Source organism: Tribolium castaneum, chromosome 9, assembly GCF_031307605.1.
Source record: "Tribolium castaneum strain GA2 chromosome 9, icTriCast1.1, whole genome shotgun sequence".
Classification (NCBI taxonomy): domain Eukaryota; kingdom Metazoa; phylum Arthropoda; class Insecta; order Coleoptera; family Tenebrionidae; genus Tribolium; species Tribolium castaneum.
Window position 1 is genome coordinate 13,944,996 of NC_087402.1, and position 18,795 is coordinate 13,963,790.

An 18,795-nucleotide genomic window follows, 5' to 3' on the forward strand; every position below is an offset into this window, starting at 1 on the left:
CACTTTAGTAGAGAAAAAAGAAAGAGACATAAAAGTCACCAAAGTCTTCAGAATCGTTTTTAGTCGTCATATTAATAACAATAACATTAATAATAATAATACTAACAGTACTAAATCTGCTTATATGCAAGCGCTTTATTAAGGTAACAGTTTTTTGGTTTCTTGCTTATATCTCGAAAACAGTTACTCCTATGAATTTTTGTCTTTCTTTCAAAATTAAAGCTGATAAAATATTCTACAAAATAGTTATTTGCATTTTTCTTGTAGAACCAACCATAAGCGAGTTATAGAGTTGGATATAAATAATATATAACAAAAATTTGCTTTAAAATTAAATGTTTGAAAAACTGAAATTAAACTAATTTAACTGTGTCTAACACTTTAGTAGAGGAAAAAGGAAAAGACATAAAAGTCACTAAAGGTTTCAGAGTTGTCTTTAGTTGTCATATTAATAACAATAACATTAATAATAATAATACTAATAGTACTAAATTTGCTTATATGCAAACGCTTAATTAAGGTAACAGTGTTTTGGTTTCTTGCTTATATCTCGAAAACAGTTACTCCTATCAATTTTTATCTTTTTACTAAAATTCAAGCTGATAAAATTTCCTACAAAATAGTTATTTGCATTTTTCTTGTAGGACCAACCATCAGCGAGTTATAAAGTTGGATATAAATAATATTTAACAAAAACTTGCTTAAAAATTAAATGTTTGAAATACTGAAATTAAACAAAATTAATTGTGTCTAACACTTTAGTAGAGAAAAAAGAAAAAGACATAAAAGTTACCAAAGTCTTCAGAATCGTTTTTAGTCGTCATATTAATAACAATAACATTAATAATAATAATACTAATAAACATTTAATTTTTAAGCAAGTTTTTGTTAAATATTATTTATATCTAACTTTATAACTCGCTGATGGTTGGTCCTACAAGAAAAATGCAAATAACTATTTTGTAGGAAATTTTATCAGCTTTATTTTAAAAAAAAAATAAAAACTGATAGGAGTAATTGTTTTCGAGATATAAGCAAAAAACCAAAGTGAAAACTGTTACCGTTTCAGAACAAAAATGTAATTCAGTTTTCAATGTTTGAGACGAAGACGAAAATGCAGCATTTACAATCGACTCTGAAGACTTCAGTGACTTATATGTCACCCCCTTTTTCTTCTAATAAAGTATTGGACCTAATAAATTAAGTGTATTTTAAATCACAAGACATTTTCTGTTAAAGCACTTTTTTTTTAAATATTAATTATTTTCAAACTTATATCTCGCTTATGGTTAGTCCTACATGAAAAATGCAAATAACTATTTTGTAGGAAATTTTATCAGCTTGAATTTTAGTAAAAAGATAAAAATTGATAGGAGTAATTGTTTTCGAGATATAAGCAAGAAACCAAAACACTGTTACCTTAATTAAGCGTTTGCATATAAGCAAATTTAGTACTATTAGTATTATTATTATTAATATTATTGTTATTAATATGACGATTAAAGACAACTTTAAAACCTTTAGTGACTTTTATGTCTTCTTCTTTTTCCTCTACTAAAGTGTTAGACACAATTAAATTAGTTAAATTTCAGTTTTTCAAACATTTTATTTTAAAGCAAATTTTTGTTAAATATTATTTATATCCAACTCTATAACTCGCTTATGGTTGGTCCTACAAGAAAAATGCAAATAACTATTTTGTAGGAAATTTTATCAGCTTTAATTTTGAAAGAAAGATAAAAATTGATAGGAGTAACTGTTTTCGAGATATAAGCAAAAAACCAATAAAAAAACTGTGACTGTTACTGAACAAAAATGTAATTCGGTTTTCAATGTTTGAGACGAAGACGAAACTGCAGCATTTAAAAACGACTCTGAAGACTTCAGTGACTTTTATGTCACTTCCTTTTTCTTCTAATAAAGTATTGGACCCAATAAATTAAGCGTATTTTAAATCACAAGACATTTTCTGTTAAAGCACTTTTTTTTTAAATATTAATTATTTTCAATCATATATCTCGCTTATGGTTAGTCCTACATGAAAAATGCAAATAACTATTTTGTAGGAAATATTATCAGCTTGAATTTTAGTAAAAAGATAAAAATTGATAGGAGTAACTGTTTTCGAGATATAAGCAAGAAACCAAAACACTGTTACCTTAATTAAGCGTTTGCATATAAGCAAATTTAGTACTATTAGTATTATTATTATTAATGTTATTGTTATTAATATGACAACTAAAGACAACTCTGAAACCTTTAGTGACTTTTATGTCTTTTCCTTTTTTCTCTACTAAAGTGTTAGACACAGTTAAATTAGTTTAATTTCAGTTTTTCAAACACTTTATTTTAAAGCAAATTTTTGTTAAATATTATTTATATCCAACTCTATAACTCGCTTATGGTTGGTCCTACAAGAAAAATGCAAATAACTATTCTGTAGAATATTTTATCAGCTTTAATTTTGAAAGAAAGATAAAAATTCATAGGAGTAACTGTTTTCGAGATATAAGCAAGAAACCAAAAAACTGTTACCTTAATAAAGCGCTTGCATATAAGCAGATTTAGTACTATTAGTATTATTATTATTAATGTTATTGTTATTAATATGACGACTAAAAACGATTTTGAAGACTTTGGTGACTTTTATGTCCTTTTCTTTTTTCTCAACTAAAGTGTTAGACACAATTAATTTAGTTTAATTTCAGTATTTCAAACATTTTATTTTTAAGCAAGTTTTTGTTACATATTATTTATATCCAACTTTATAACTCGCTTATGGTTGGTCCTACAAGAAAAATGCAAATAACTATTTTGTAGGAAATGTTATCAGCTTTAATTTTGAAAGAAAGATAAAAATTGATAGGAGTAACTGTTTTCGAGATATAAGCAAAAAACCAAAGTAAAAACTGTTACCGTTTCAGAACAAAAATGTAATTCAGTTTTCAATGTTTGAGACGAAGACGAAAATGCAGCATTTAAAATCGACTCTGAAGACTTCAGTGACTTATATGTCACCCCCTTTTTTTTCTAATAAAGTATTGGACCTAATAAATTAAGTGTATTTTAAATCACAAGACATTTTCTGTTAAAGCACTTCTTTTTTAAATATTAATTATTTTCAATCTTATATCTCGCTTATGGTTAGTCCTACATAAAAAATGCAAATAACTATTTTGTAGGAAATTTTATCAGCTTGAATTTTAGTAAAAAAATAAAAATTGATAGGAGTAACTGTTTTCGAGATATGAGCAAGAAACCAAAACACTGTTACCTTAATTAAGCGTTTGCATATAAGCAAATTTAGTACTATTAGTATTATTATTATTAATGTTATTGTTATTAATATGACGATTAAAGACAACTTTGAAACCTTTAGTGACTTTTATGTCTTCGTCTTTTTCCTCTACTAAAGTGTTAGACACAATTAAATTAGTTTAATTTCAGTTTTTCAAACATTTTATTTTAGAGCAAGTTTTTGTTAAATATTATTTATATCCAACTTTATAACTCGCTTATGGTTGGTCCTACAAGAAAAATGCAAATAACTATTCTGTAGAATATTTTATCAGCTTTAATTTTGAAAGAAAGACAAAAATTCATAGGAGTAACTGTTTTCGAGATATAAGCAAGAAACCAAAAAACTGTTACTTTAATAAAGCGCTTGCATATAAGCAGATTTAGTACTATTAGTATTATTATTATTAATGTTATTGTTATTAATATGACGACTAAAAACGATTCTGAAGACTTTGGTGACTTTTATGTCCTTTTCTTTTTTCTCTACTAAAGTGTTAGACACAATTAATTTAGTTTAATTTCAGTATTTCAAACATTTTATTTTTAAGCAAGTTTTTGTTAAATATTATTTATATCCAACTCTATAACTCGCTTATGGTTGGTCCTACAAGAAAAATGCAAATAACTATTTTGTAGGAAATTTTATCAGCTTTAATTTTGACAGAAAGATAAAAATTGATAGGAGTAACTGTTTTCGAGATATAAGCAAAAAACCAATAAGAAAACAGTGACTGTTACTGAACAAAAATGTAATTCAGTTTTCAATGTTTGAGACGAAGACGAAACTGCAGCATTTAAAAACGACTCTGAAGACTTCAGTGACTTTTATGTCACTTCCTTTTTCTTCTAATAAAGTAGTGGACCCAATAAATTAAGTGTATTTTAAATCACAAGACATTTTCTGTTAAAGCACTTTTTTTTTAAATATTAATTATTTTCAATCATATATCTCGCTTATGGTTAGTCCTACATGAAAAATGCAAATAACTATTTTGTAGGAAATTTTATCAGCTTGAATTTTAGTAAAAAGATAAAAATTGATAGGAGTAACTGTTTTCGAGATATAAGCAAGAAACCAAAACACTGTTACCTTAATTAAGCGTTTGCATATAAGCAAATTTAGTACTATTAGTATTATTATTATTAATGTTATTGTTATTAATATGACAACTAAAGACAACTCTGAAACCTTTAGTGACTTTTATGTCTTTTCCTTTTTCCTCTACTAAAGTGTTAGACACAATTAAATTAGTTTAATTTCAGTTTTTCAAACATTTTATTTTAAAGCAAATTTTTGTTAAAAATTATTTATATCCAACTCTATAACTCGCTTATGGTTGGTCCTACAAGAAAAATGCAAATAACTATTTTGTAGGAAATTTTATCAGCATTAATTTTGAAAAAAAGACAAAAATTCATAGGAGTAACTGTTTTCGAGATATAAGCAAGAAACCAAAAAACTGTTACCTTAATAAAGCGCTTGCATATAAGCAGATTTAGTACTATTAGTATTATTATTATTAATGTTATTGTTATTAATATGACGACTAAAAACGATTCTGAAGACTTTGGTGACTTTTATGTCTTTTTCTTTTTTCTCTACTAAAGTGTTAGACACAATTAATTTAGTTTAATTTCAGTATTTCAAACATTTTATTTTTAAGCAAGTTTTTGTTAAATATTATTTATATCCAACTTTATAACTCGCTTATGGTTGGTCCTACAAGAAAAATGCAAATAACTATTTTGTAGGAAATGTTATCAGCTTTAATTTTAAAAGAAAGATAAAAATTGAGAGGAGTAACTGTTTTCGAGATATAAGCAAAAAACCAAAGTAAAAACTGTTACCGTTTCAGAACAAAAATGTAATTCAGTTTTCAATGTTTGAGACGAAGACGAAAATGCAGCATTTAAAATCGACTCTGAAGACTTCAGTGACTTATACGTCACCCCCATTTTTTTCTAATAAAGTATTGGACCTAATAAATTAAGTGTATTTTAAATCACAAGACATTTTCTGTTAAAGCACTTCTTTTTTAAATATTAATTATTTTCAATCTTATATCTCGCTTATGGTTAGTCCTACATAAAAAATGCAAATAACTATTTTGTAGGAAATTTTATCAGCTTGAATTTTAGTAAAAAAATAAAAATTGATAGGAGTAACTGTTTTCGAGATATGAGCAAGAAACCAAAACACTGTTACCTTAATTAAGCGTTTGCATATAAGCAAATTTAGTACAATTAGTATTATTATTATTAATGTTATTGTTATTAATATGACGATTAAAGACAACTTTGAAACCTTTAGTGATTTTTATGTCTTCTTCTTTTTCCTCTACTAAAGTGTTAGACACAATTAAATTAGTTTAATTTCAGTTTTTCAAACATTTTATTTTAAAGCAAATTTTTGTTAAATATTATTTATATCCAACTCTATAACTCGCTTATGGTTGGTCCTACAAGAAAAATGCAAATAACTATTTTGTAGGAAATTTTATCAGCTTTAATTTTGACAGAAGGATAAAAATTGATAGGAGTAACTGTTTTCGAGATATAAGCAAAAAACCAATAAGAAAACTGTGACTGTTACTGAACAAAAATATAATTCAGTTTTCAATGTTTGAGACGAAGACGAAACTGCAGCATTTAAAAACAACTCTGAAGACTTCAGTGACTTTTATGTCACTTCCTTTTTCTTCTAATAAAGTATTGGACCCAATAAATTAAGTGTATTTTAAATCACAAGACATTTTCTGTTAAAGCACTTTTTTTTTAAATATTAATTATTTTCAATCATATATCTCGCTTATGGTTAGTCCTACATGAAAAATGCAAATAACTATTTTGTAGGAAATTTTATCAGCTTGAATTTTAGTAAAAAAATAAAAATTGATAGGAGTAACTGTTTTCGAGATATAAGCAAGAAACCAAAACACTGTTACCTTAATTAAGCGTTTGCATATAAGCAAATTTAGTACTATTAGTATTATTATTATTAATGTTATTGTTATTAATATGACAACTAAAGACAACTCTGAAACCTTTAGTTACTTTTATGTCTTTTCCTTTTTCCTCTACTAAAGTGTTAGACACAATTAAATTAGTTTAATTTCAGTTTTTCAAACATTTTATTTTAAAGCAAATTTTTGTTAAATATTATTTATATCCAACTCTATAACTCGTTTATGGTTGGTCCTACAAGAAAAATGCAAATAACTATTTTGTAGGAAATTTTATCAGCTTTAATTTTGAAAAAAAGACAAAAATTCATAGGAGTAACTGTTTTCGAGATATAAGCAAGAAACCAAAAAACTGTTACCTTAATAAAGCGCTTGCATATAAGCAGATTTAGTACTATTAGTATTATTATTATTAATGTTATTGTTATTAATATGACGACTAAAAACGATTCTGAAGACTTTGGTGACTTTTATGTCTTTTTCTTTTTTCTCTACTAAAGTGTTAGACACAATTAATTTAGTTTAATTTCAGTATTTCAAACATTTTATTTTTAAGCAAGTTTTTGTTAAATATTATTTATATCCAACTTTATAACTCGTTTATGGTTGGTCCTACAAGAAAAATGCAAATAACTATTTTGTAGGAAATGTTATCAGCTTTAATTTTGAAAGAAAGATAAAAATTGATAGGAGTAACTGTTTTCGAGATATAAGCAAAAAACCAAAGTAAAAACTGTTACCGTTTCAGAACAAAAATGTAATTCAGTTTTCAATGTTTGAGACGAAGACGAAAATGCAGCATTTAAAATCGACTCTGAAGACTTCAGTGACTTATATGTCACCCCCTTTTTTTCTAATAAAGTATTGGACCTAATAAATTAAGTGTATTTTAAATCACAAGACATTTTCTGTTAAAGCACTTCTTTTTTAAATATTAATTATTTTCAATCTTATATCTCGCTTATGGTTAGTCCTACATAAAAAATGCAAATAATTATTTTGTAGGAAATTTTATCAGCTTGAATTTTAGTAAAAAGATAAAAATTGATAGAAGTAACTGTTTTCGAGATATAAGCAAGAAACCAAAAAACTGTTACCTTAATAAAGCGCTTGCATATAAGCAGATTTAGTACTATTAGTATTATTATTATTAATGTTATTGTTATTAATATGACGACTAAAAACGATTTTGAAGACTTTGGTGACTTTTATGTCTTTTTCTTTTTTCTCTACTAAAGTGTTAGACACAATTAATTTAGTTTAATTTCAGTATTTCAAACATTTTATTTTTAAGCAAGTTTTTGTTAAATATTATTTATATCCAACTTTATAACTCGCTTATGGTTGGTCCTACAAGAAAAATGCAAATAACTATTTTGTAGGAAATGTTATCAGCTTTAATTTTGAAAGAAAGATAAAAATTGATAGGAGTAACTGTTTTCGAGATATAAGCAAAAAACCAAAGTAAAAACTGTTACCGTTTCAGAACAAAAATGTAATTCAGTATTCAATGTTTGAGACGAAGACGAAAATGCAGCATTTAAAATCGACTCTGAAGACTTCAGTGACTTATATGTCACTCCCTTTTTTTTCTAATAAAGCATTGGACCTAATAAATTAAGTGTATTTTAAATCACAAGACATTTTCTGTTAAAGCACTTCTTTTTTAAATATTAATTATTTTCAATCTTATATCTCGCTTATGGTTAGTCCTACATAAAAAATGCAAATAACTATTTTGTAGGAAATTTTATCAGCTTGAATTTTAGTAAAAAGATAAAAATTGATAGGAGTAACTGTTTTCGAGATATGAGCAAGAAACCAAAACACTGTTACCTTAATTAAGCGTTTGCATATAAGCAAATTTAGTACTATTAGTATTATTATTATTAATGTTATTGTTATTAATATGACGATTAAAGACAACTTTGAAACTTTTAGTGACTTTTTTTCTTGCTTATTTCTCGAAAAGAGTTACTCCTATCAATTTTTATCTTTTTACTAAAATTAAAGCTGATAAAATTTCCTACAAAATAGTTATTTGCATTTTTCTTGTAGGACCAACCATAAGCGAGTTATAGAGATGGATATAAATAATATTTAACAAAAATTTGCTTTAAAATAAAATGTTTGAAATACTGTAATTAAACTAAATAAATTGTGTCTAACACTTTAGTATAGGAAAAAGGAGAAGACATAAAAGTCACCAAAGTCTTTAGAGTCTTTTTTAGTCGTCATTTTAATACCAATAACATTAATAATAATAATACTAATAGTACTAAATTTGCTTAAATGCAAGCGCTTTATTAAGGTAACAGTTTTTTGGTTTTTTGCTTATATCTCGAAAACAGTTACTCCTATCAATTTTTATCTTTTTACTAAAATTAAAGCTGATAAATTTTCCTACAAAATAGTTATTTGCATTTTTCTTGTAGGACTAAGCATAAGCGAGTTATAGAGATGGATATAAATAATATTTAACAAAAATTTGCTTTAAAATAAAATGTTTGAAATACTGAAATTAAACTAAATTAATTGTGTCTAACACTTTAGTAGAGGAAAAAGAAAAAGACATAAAAGTCACTGAAGGTTTCAGAGTCGTTTTTAGTCGTCATATTAATAACAATAACATTAATAATAATAATACTAATATTACTAAATTTGCTTATATGCAAGCGCTTAATTAAGGCAACAGTTTCTTGCTTATATCTCGAAAACAGTTACTCCTATCAATTTTTATCTTTTTACAAAAATTAAAGCTGATAAAATTTCCTACAAAATAGTTATTTGCATTTTTCTTGTAGGACCAACCATAAGCGAGTTATAGAGATGGATATAAATAATATTTAACAAAAATTTGCTTTAAAATAAAATGTTTGAAATACTGTAATTAAACTAAATAAATTGTGTCTAACACTTTAGTATAGGAAAAAGGAGAAGACATAAAAGTCACCAAAGTCTTTAGAGTCTTTTTTAGTCGTCATTTTAATACCAATAACATTAATAATAATAATACTAATAGTACTAAATTTGCTTAAATGCAAGCGCTTTATTAAGGTAACAGTTTTTTGGTTTTTTGCTTATATCTCGAAAACAGTTACTCCTATCAATTTTTATCTTTTTACTAAAATTAAAGCTGATAAATTTTCCTACAAAATAGTTATTTGCATTTTTCTTGTAGGACTAAGCATAAGCGAGTTATAGAGATGGATATAAATAATATTTAACAAAAATTTGCTTTAAAATAAAATGTTTGAAATACTGAAATTAAACTAAATTAATTGTGTCTAACACTTTAGTAGAGGAAAAAGAAAAAGACATAAAAGTCACTGAAGGTTTCAGAGTCGTTTTTAGTCGTCATATTAATAACAATAACATTAATAATAATAATACTAATATTACTAAATTTGCTTATATGCAAGCGCTTAATTAAGGCAACAGTTTCTTGCTTATATCTCGAAAACAGTTACTCCTATCAATTTTTATCTTTTTACAAAAATTAAAGCTGATAAAATTTCCTACAAAATAGTTATTTGCATTTTTTATGTAGAACTAACCATAAGCGAGATATAAGTTTGAAAATAATTAATATTTAAAGAAAAAGTGCTTTAACAGAAAATGTCTTGTGATTTAAAGTACACTTAATTTAATGGGTTCAATACTTTATTAGAAGAAAAAGCAGGTGACATAAAAGTCACCAAAGTCTTCAGAGTAGTTTTTAGTACTAAATTTGCTTATATGTAAGCCCTTAATTAAGGTAACAGTGTTTTGGTTTCTTGCTTATATCTCGAAAACAATTACTCCTATCAATTTTTATCTTTTTACTAAAATTAAAGCTGATAAAATTTCCTACAAAATACTTATTTGCATTTTTCATGTAGGACTAACCATAAGCGAGATATAAGTTTGAAAATAATTAATATTTAAAAAAAAAGTGTTTTAACAGAAAATGTCTTGGGATTTAAAATACACTTAATTTATTGGGTCCAATAGTTAATTAGAAGAAAAAGGAGGTGACATAAAAGTCACTGAAGTCTTCAGAGTCGATTTTAAATGCTGCATTTTCGTCTTCGTCTCAAACATTGAAAACTGAATTACATTTTTGTTCAGTAACAGTTACAGTTTTCTTATTGGTTTTTTGCTTATATCTCGAAAACTGTTACTCCTATCAATTTTTATCTTTATTTCAAAATTGAAGCTGATAAAATTTCCTACAAAATCGTTATTTGCATTTTTCTTGTAGGACCAACCATAAGCGAGTTATAGAGTTGGATATAAATAATATTTAACAAAAATTTGCTTTAAAATAAAATGTTTGAAAAACTGAAATTAAACTAATTTAATTGTGTCTAACACTTTAGTAGAGAAAAAAGAAAAAGACATAAAAGTCACTAAAGGTTTCAGAGTCGTCTTTAGTTGTCATATTAATAACAATAACATTAATGATAATAATACTAATAGTACTAAATTTGGTTATATGCAAACGCTTAATTAAGATAACAGTGTTTTGGTTTCTTGCTTATATCTCGAAAACAGTTACTCCTATAAATTTTTATCTTTTTACTAAAATTAAAGCTGATAAAATTTCCTAGAAAATAGTTGTTTGCATTTCTTTTGTAAGACCAACCATAAGCGAGTTATAGAGTTGGATATAAATAATCGTCAACAAAAATTTGCTTTAAAATAAAATGTTTGAAAAACCGAAATTAAACTAAATTAATTGAGTCTAACACTTTAGTATAGGAAAAAGGAGAAGACATAAAAGTCACCAAAGTCTTCAGAGTCGTTTTTAGTCGTCATTTTAATAACAATAACATTAATAATAATAATATTAATAGTACTAAATTTGCTTATATGCAAGCGCTTTATTAAGGTAACAGTTTTTTGGTTTCCTGCTTATATCTCGAAAACAGTTACTCCTATCAATTTTTATCTTTTTACTAAAATTAAAGCTGATAAAATTTCCTACAAAATAGTTATTTGCATTTCTCTTGTAGGACCAAGCATAAGCGAGTTATAGAGATGGATATAAATAATATTTAACAAAAATTTGCTTTAAAATAAAATGTTTGAAATACAGAAATTAAACTAAATTAATTGTGTCTAACACTTTAGTAGAGGAAAAAGAAGAAGACATAAAAGTCACTAAAGGTTTCAGAGTCGTCTTTAGTCGTCATATTATTAACAATAACATTAATAATAATAATACTATTAGTACTAAATTAGCTTATATGCAAACGCTTAATTAAGGTAACAGTTTTTTGGTTTCTTGCTTATATCTCGAAAACAGTTACTCCAATCAATTTTTATCTTTTTTTATTTTTATATCAAATTTTTGTTAAAGATTATTTATATTCAACTCTATAACTCGCTTATAGTTGGTCCTACAAAAAAATGCAAAAAACTATTTTGTAAAAAATTTTATCCGCTTTAATTTTGAAGGAAAGATAAAAATTGATAGGAGTAACTGTTTTCGAGATATAAGCAAAAAACCAAAGTGAAAACTGTAACAGTTACTAAACAAAAATGTAATTCAGTATTTAATGTTTGAGACGAAGACGAAAATGTAGCATTTACTGTCACCTCCTTTTTCTTCTAATTAAGTATTGGACCCAATAAATTAAGTGTATTTTAAATCACAAGACATTTTCTGTTAAAGCACATTTTTTTTAATTATTAATTATTTTCAAACTTATATCTTGCTTATGGTTAGTTCTACATGAAAAATGCAAATAACGATTTTGAAGGAAATTTTATCAGCTTTAATTTTGGTGAAAAGGTAAAAACTGATAGGAGTAACTGTTTTCGAGATATAAGCAAACAACAAAAAAACTGTTACCTTAATTAAGCGCTTGCATATGAGCAAATTTAGTACTGATAGTATTGTTATTATTAATGTTATTGTTATTAATATGACGACTAAAGACGATTCTGAAGAGTTTAGTGACTTTTATGTCTTCTCCTTTTTCCTCTACTAAAGTGTTAGACACAATTAATTTAGTTTAATTTCGGTTTTTCAAACATTTTATTTTAAAGCAAATTTTTGTTTAATATTATTTATATCCAACTCTATAACTTGCTTATGCTTGGTACTACAAGAAAAATGTAAATAACTATTTTGGTGTTTTTGAGATATAAGCAAAAAACCAAAGTGAAAACTGTTACAGTTACTTAACAAAAATGTAATTCAGTTTTCAATGTTTGAGACGAAGACGAAAATGCAGCATTTAAAAACGACTCTGAAGACTTCAGTGACTTTTATGTCACCTCCTTTTTCTTCTAATAAAGTATTGGACTCAATAAATTAAGTGTATTTTAAATCACAAGACATTTTCTGTTAAAGCACTTTTTTTTTAAATATTAATTATTTTCAAACTTATATCTCGCTTATGGTTAGTCCTACATAAAAAATGCAAATAAATATTTTGTAGGAAATTTTATCAGCTTTAATTTTAGTAAAAAGATAACAATTGATAGGAGTAACTGTTTTTGAGAAATAAGCAAGAAACTGTTACCTTAATTAACCGCTTGCATATAAGCAAATTTAGTAATATTAGTATTATTATTATTAATGTTATTGTTATTAATATGACGACTAAAAACGACTCTCAAGACTTTGGTGACTTTTATGTCTTCTCCTTTTACCTCTACTAAAGTGTTAGTCTTAGTTTATTTTAATTTCGGTTTTTCAAACATTTTATTTTAAAGCAAATTTTTGTTAAAGATTATTTATATCCAACTCTATAACTCGCTTATGGTTGGTCCTACAAAAAAATGCAAATAAGTATTTTGTAGGAAATTTTATCAGCTTTAATTTTGAAAAAAAGATAAAAATTCATAGGAGTAACTGTTTTCGAGATATAAGCAAGAAACCAAAAAACTGTTACCTTAATTAAGCGTTTGCATATAAGCAAATTTAGTACTATTAGTATTATTATTATTAATGTTATTGTTATTAACATGACGACTAAAGACGACTCTGAAACATTTAGTGACTTTTATGTCTTCTCCTTTTTCCTCTACTAAAGTGTTAGACACAATTAATTTAGTTTAATTCCGGTTTTTCAAGCATTTTATTTTAAAGCAAATTTTTGTTAAATATTATTTATATCCAACTCTATAACTCGTTTATTCTTGGTCCTACAAGAAAAATGTAAATAACTATTTTGTTGGAAATTTTATCAGCTTTAATTTTGAAAGAAAGATAAAATTTGATAGGAGTAACTGTTTTCGAGATATAAGCAAAAAACCAATATTATTATTATTATTATTATTATTATTATTATTGTTATTATTATTATTATTATTATTATTAACTTTTGGATAGTAAATGTTTTTATACCAGTTTTAAAATGAGTTATTAATTTTATTCAATTTCTTGCCTAAAAACACAGATCACAGATGATCTCTTGCATAGAAATGAGAAAACGCTCATATAACACACAAAATAAGCATCATTTTTGCTTAGAAAAACTAAGCTTTAATTTAGAAAGAAATTCATTATTATAAGTATTATTATCATTATTATTATTATTATTATTATTATTATTATTATTATTATTTCTTTTATTACTATTATTATTATTATTATTATTATTATTATTATTACTATTATTATTATTATTATTATTATTATTATTATTATTATTGTTATTATTATAACTTTTGTATAGTAAATGTTTTTATACCAGTTTTAAAATGAGTTATTAATTTTATTCAATTTCTTGCCTAAAAACACAGATCACAGATAATCTCTTGCATAGAAATGAGAAAACGCTTATATAACACACAAAATAAGCATCATTTTTGCTTAGAAAAACTAAGCTTTAATTTAGAAAGAAATTCATTATTATAAGTATTATTATCATTATTATTATTATTATTATTATTATTATTATTATTATTATTTCTTTTATTACTATTATTATTATTATTATTATTATTATTATTATTATTATTACTATTACTATTATTATTATTATTATTATTAGTATTATTAACTTTTGTATAGTAAATGTTTTTATACCAGTTTTAAAATGAATTATTAATTTTAGACAATTTCTTGCCTAAAAATACAGATCACAGATGATTTCTTGCATAGAAATGAGAAAGCGCTCATATAACACACAAAATAAGCTTCATTTTTGCTTAGAAAACTAAGCTTACTTTTATTTCTATTATTATTTTTATTATTATTATTGTTATTATTATTATTATTATTATTATTATTATTATTGTTATTATTATTATTAAAAACTTATATTAAACAGACAGAAAACGTCGTATTCTGACACAAAAAAACGAATTACGTTATAGACTTGACGAGAACGGCGTATCTCGGACTCTTATAGGACTCTTATAGGGTCAAAAATTATCAGTTTGGATTAAAACAAATTATTTTTGTTGACTCTCAGTCTGAATTGTTCATCAGTTCAAACAAAAACGGCTTACTTTAGACGATCTTTTGCTTTGAACAAGAAAACTTACATCGAACAGACTAAAAACGTATTAATCTGGCATAAAAGAGCAATTTATGTATCACTTTGGATAAAGGCAGCTAATCCTATTCGTTTCATTGCTTAAAATAGACAAAATTGTTAATAAATCTAACAAAAACGCTGTATTCTAGCACAAAATACTAATTACATTATAGTTTCGACGAGAATAGCTTATTTGGAATGATTCTATGCTTCCAAACGAGTAAATTTTTAATAAACAGATGCCAAACATCATGTTTTGTCCTATAAAGACATTTTATATTGCAGTTTGTATTAAAACAAAATATTTTCGTTGATTCTTTGTTAGAAGCAGCAAACCTAACATTAAAGAATCTGAAAACATTGTATTCGGACACAAACCACCGAATTTTGTTTCAGTTTAGACAAAAACGGTTGATTTTCGACAATATTTTGCTTTGAACAAGAAAGCTTATATCAAACTGACTAAAAACGTCTTATTTTAGCACAAAACAAAAGATTTGCGTTATAGTCTTAAAGCTGATTCATGCCACAGTTTGGATAAAAACCAATTATTTTTGTTAATTCATTGTTACAAACAAGAAACCTTACATCAAAGAAACTGAAAACCCCTTATTTAGGCACAGAAATTCGAATTACGTTTCAGTCTGGACAAAAACTGCTTATTTTAGACGATCCTTTGTTTTGAACACGAAAACTTACATTAAAAAGATTAAAAACGTCTTATTCTGGCTGAAAACTGCAAATTATATATTACTCTAGATAAAAGCAATTTATCCTGATTACTCCTTTACTTAGAATAGAGTAAACTTGTATAGAACTTAATGAAAACTTTAAATTTCGTCTCAAAGAAATAATTTACGTTATAGTTTTGACCAGCACTGTTTATTTCAAACGAAATTATGATTCGAAACTAATGAACTTTTATGGGGCAGATGCAAAACCACATATTACCATATAAAGCGTTGTTTTAAAGCAAAATATTACCTTTTGCAACAAGAAATTTCACGTCAAAGAAACTGAAAACTTCGTATCCATACATAAATATCTAATTACGTATCAGTTTAGGCAAATACAGCTTATTTCAAACGATTCCTTGCTATAAACAAGAAAAATTTTATCAAGCATATTGAAAACGTCTTATTCTCGAAAATAAGAGCAAATTATGTATCAGTTTTAACAAAAGCGGATTACTCTGTTTGATTCTATGCTTAGAGTAGAGTAAACTACTATAAAACGTAATGAAAACTCTATATTCAAGCTCAAAAGAACAAATTACGTTATAGTTTTGACAAAAAAAAATATTTCGGACGATTACATACTTCGAAGTAAGCAAACTTTAATTGAACATGTGCAAAAGCTAATACTTTGCTTTAAAATAATGATTTATGTGGTAATATGGTATTTTGCATCTGTCCTATAAAAGTTTACCCGTTTCGCTCCATTGAATCATTAGAAATAAATTATTTTGACACAACAACAACACAAATAATTTGTTTTTGTTTAAACTGTAACATAAGTCGCTTTTATAAAACGAACTAAGACGTTTGGCATCTGCTTAGTGAAAGTTTTCTCGTTTGGGGGCATAAAATCGTTTGAAATTAACAGTTCTGGTCAAAACTATTACGTAAATTATTTCTTTGTGTCACTTTAAAGATTTGCGTTATAGTCTTGACGAGAACTGTTAATTTCAAACGATTCTATGCTTTGAAACCAGTATACTTTCACTGAACAGAGGCAAAACGTCTGATTTCGCCTTTAAAAAACGATTTATGTCACAGTTTGGATTAAAACCAATGATTTTCGTTTATTCATTGTTACAAACAAGAAACCTTACATCAAAGAAACTGAAAACCTCTTATTCAGGCCCAGAAAATCAAATTACGTTTCAGTCTGGACACAAATTGCTTATTTTAGACGATTCTTTCTTTTGAACACGAAAACTTACATTAAAAAGATTAAAAACGTCTTATTCTGGCTCAAAACTGCAAATTATGTATTACTTTGGATAAAAGCAGTTTATCCTGATTACTCCTTTGCTTAGAATAGAGCAAACTTGTATAAAACTTAATGAAAACTTTAAATTTCGTCTCAAAGAAATAATTTACGTTATAGTTTTGACCAGAACTGTTAATTTCAAACGATTTTATGCCCCCAAACGAGAAAACTTTCACTAAACAGATGCCAAACGTCTTAGTTCGTTTTATAAAAACGACATGTTTTATAGTAGTTTACTCTACTCTAAGCATAGAATCAAACAGAGTAATCCGCTTTTGTTAAAACTGATACATAATTTGCTCTTATTTTCGAGAATAAGACGTTTTCAATATGCTTGATAAAATTTTTCTTGTTTATAGCAAGGAATCGTTTAAAATAAGCTGTATTTACCTAAACTGATACGTAATTAGATATTTATGTATGGATACGAAGTTTTCAGTTTCTTTGACGTGAAATTTCTTGTTGCAAAAGGTAATACTTTGCTTTAAAACAACGCTTTATATGGTAATATGTGGTTTTGCATCTGCCCCATAAAAGTTCATTAGTTTCGAATCATAATTTCGTTTGAAATAAACAGTGCTGGTCAAAACTATAACGTAAATTATTTCTTTGAGACGAAATTTAAAGTTTTCATTAAGTTTTATACAAGTTTACTCTATTCTAAGTAAAGGAGTAATCAGGATAAATTGCTTTTATCTAGAGTAATATATAATTTGCAGTTTTCAGCCAGAATAAGACGTTTTTAATCTTTTTAATGTAAGTTTTCGTGTTCAAAACAAAGGATCGTCTAAAATAAGCAGTTTTTGTCCAGACTGAAACGTAATTCGAATTTCTGTGCCTAAATAAGGGGTTTTCAGTTTCTTTGATGTAAGGTTTCTTGTTTGTAACAATGAATTAACATAAATAATTGGTTTTTATCCAAACTGTGGCATGAATCAGCTTTAAGACTATAACGCAAATCTTTTGTTTTGTGCTAAAATAAGACGTTTTTAGTCAGTTTGATATAAGCTTTCTTGTTCAAAGCAAAATATTGTCGAAAATCAACCGTTTTTGTCTAAACTGAAACAAAATTCGGTGGTTTGTGTCCGAATACAAAGTTTTCAGATTCTTTAATGTTAGGTTTGCTGCTTCTAACAAAGAATCAACGAAAATATTTTGTTTTAATACAAACTGCAATATAAAATGTCTTTATAGGACAAAACATGATGTTTGGCATCTGTTTATTAAAAATTTACTCGTTTGGAAGCATAGAATCATTCCAAATAAGCTATTCTCGTCGAAACTATAATGTAATTAGTATTTTGTGCTAGAATACAGCGTTTTTGTTAGATTTATTAACAATTTTGTCTATTTTAAGCAATGAAACGAATAGGATTAGCTGCCTTTATCCAAAGTGATACATAAATTGCTCTTTTATGCCAGATTAATACGTTTTTAGTCTGTTCGATGTAAGTTTTCTTGTTCAAAGCAAAAGATCGTCTAAAGTAAGCCGTTTTTGTTTGAACTGATGAACAATTCAGACTGAGAGTCAACAAAAATAATTTGTTTTAATCCAAACTGATAATTTTTGACCCTATAAGAGTCCTATAAGAGTCCGAGATACGCCGTTCTCGTCAAGTCTATAACGTAATTCGTTTTTTTGTGTCAGAATACGACGTTTTCTGTCTGTTTAATATAAGTTTTTAATAATAATAATAACAATAATAATAATAATAATAATAATAATAATAATAACAATAATAATAATAAAAATAATAATAGAAATAAAAGTAAGCTTAGTTTTCTAAGCAAAAATGAAGCTTATTTTGTGTGTTATATGAGCGCTTTCTCATTTCTATGCAAGAAATCATCTGTGATCTGTATTTTTAGGCAAGAAATTGTCTAAAATTAATAATTCATTTTAAAACTGGTATAAAAACATTTACTATACAAAAGTTAATAATACTAATAATAATAATAATAATAATAGTAATAGTAATAATAATAATAATAATAATAATAATAATAATAATAATAGTAATAAAAGAAATAATAATAATAATAATAATAATAATAAT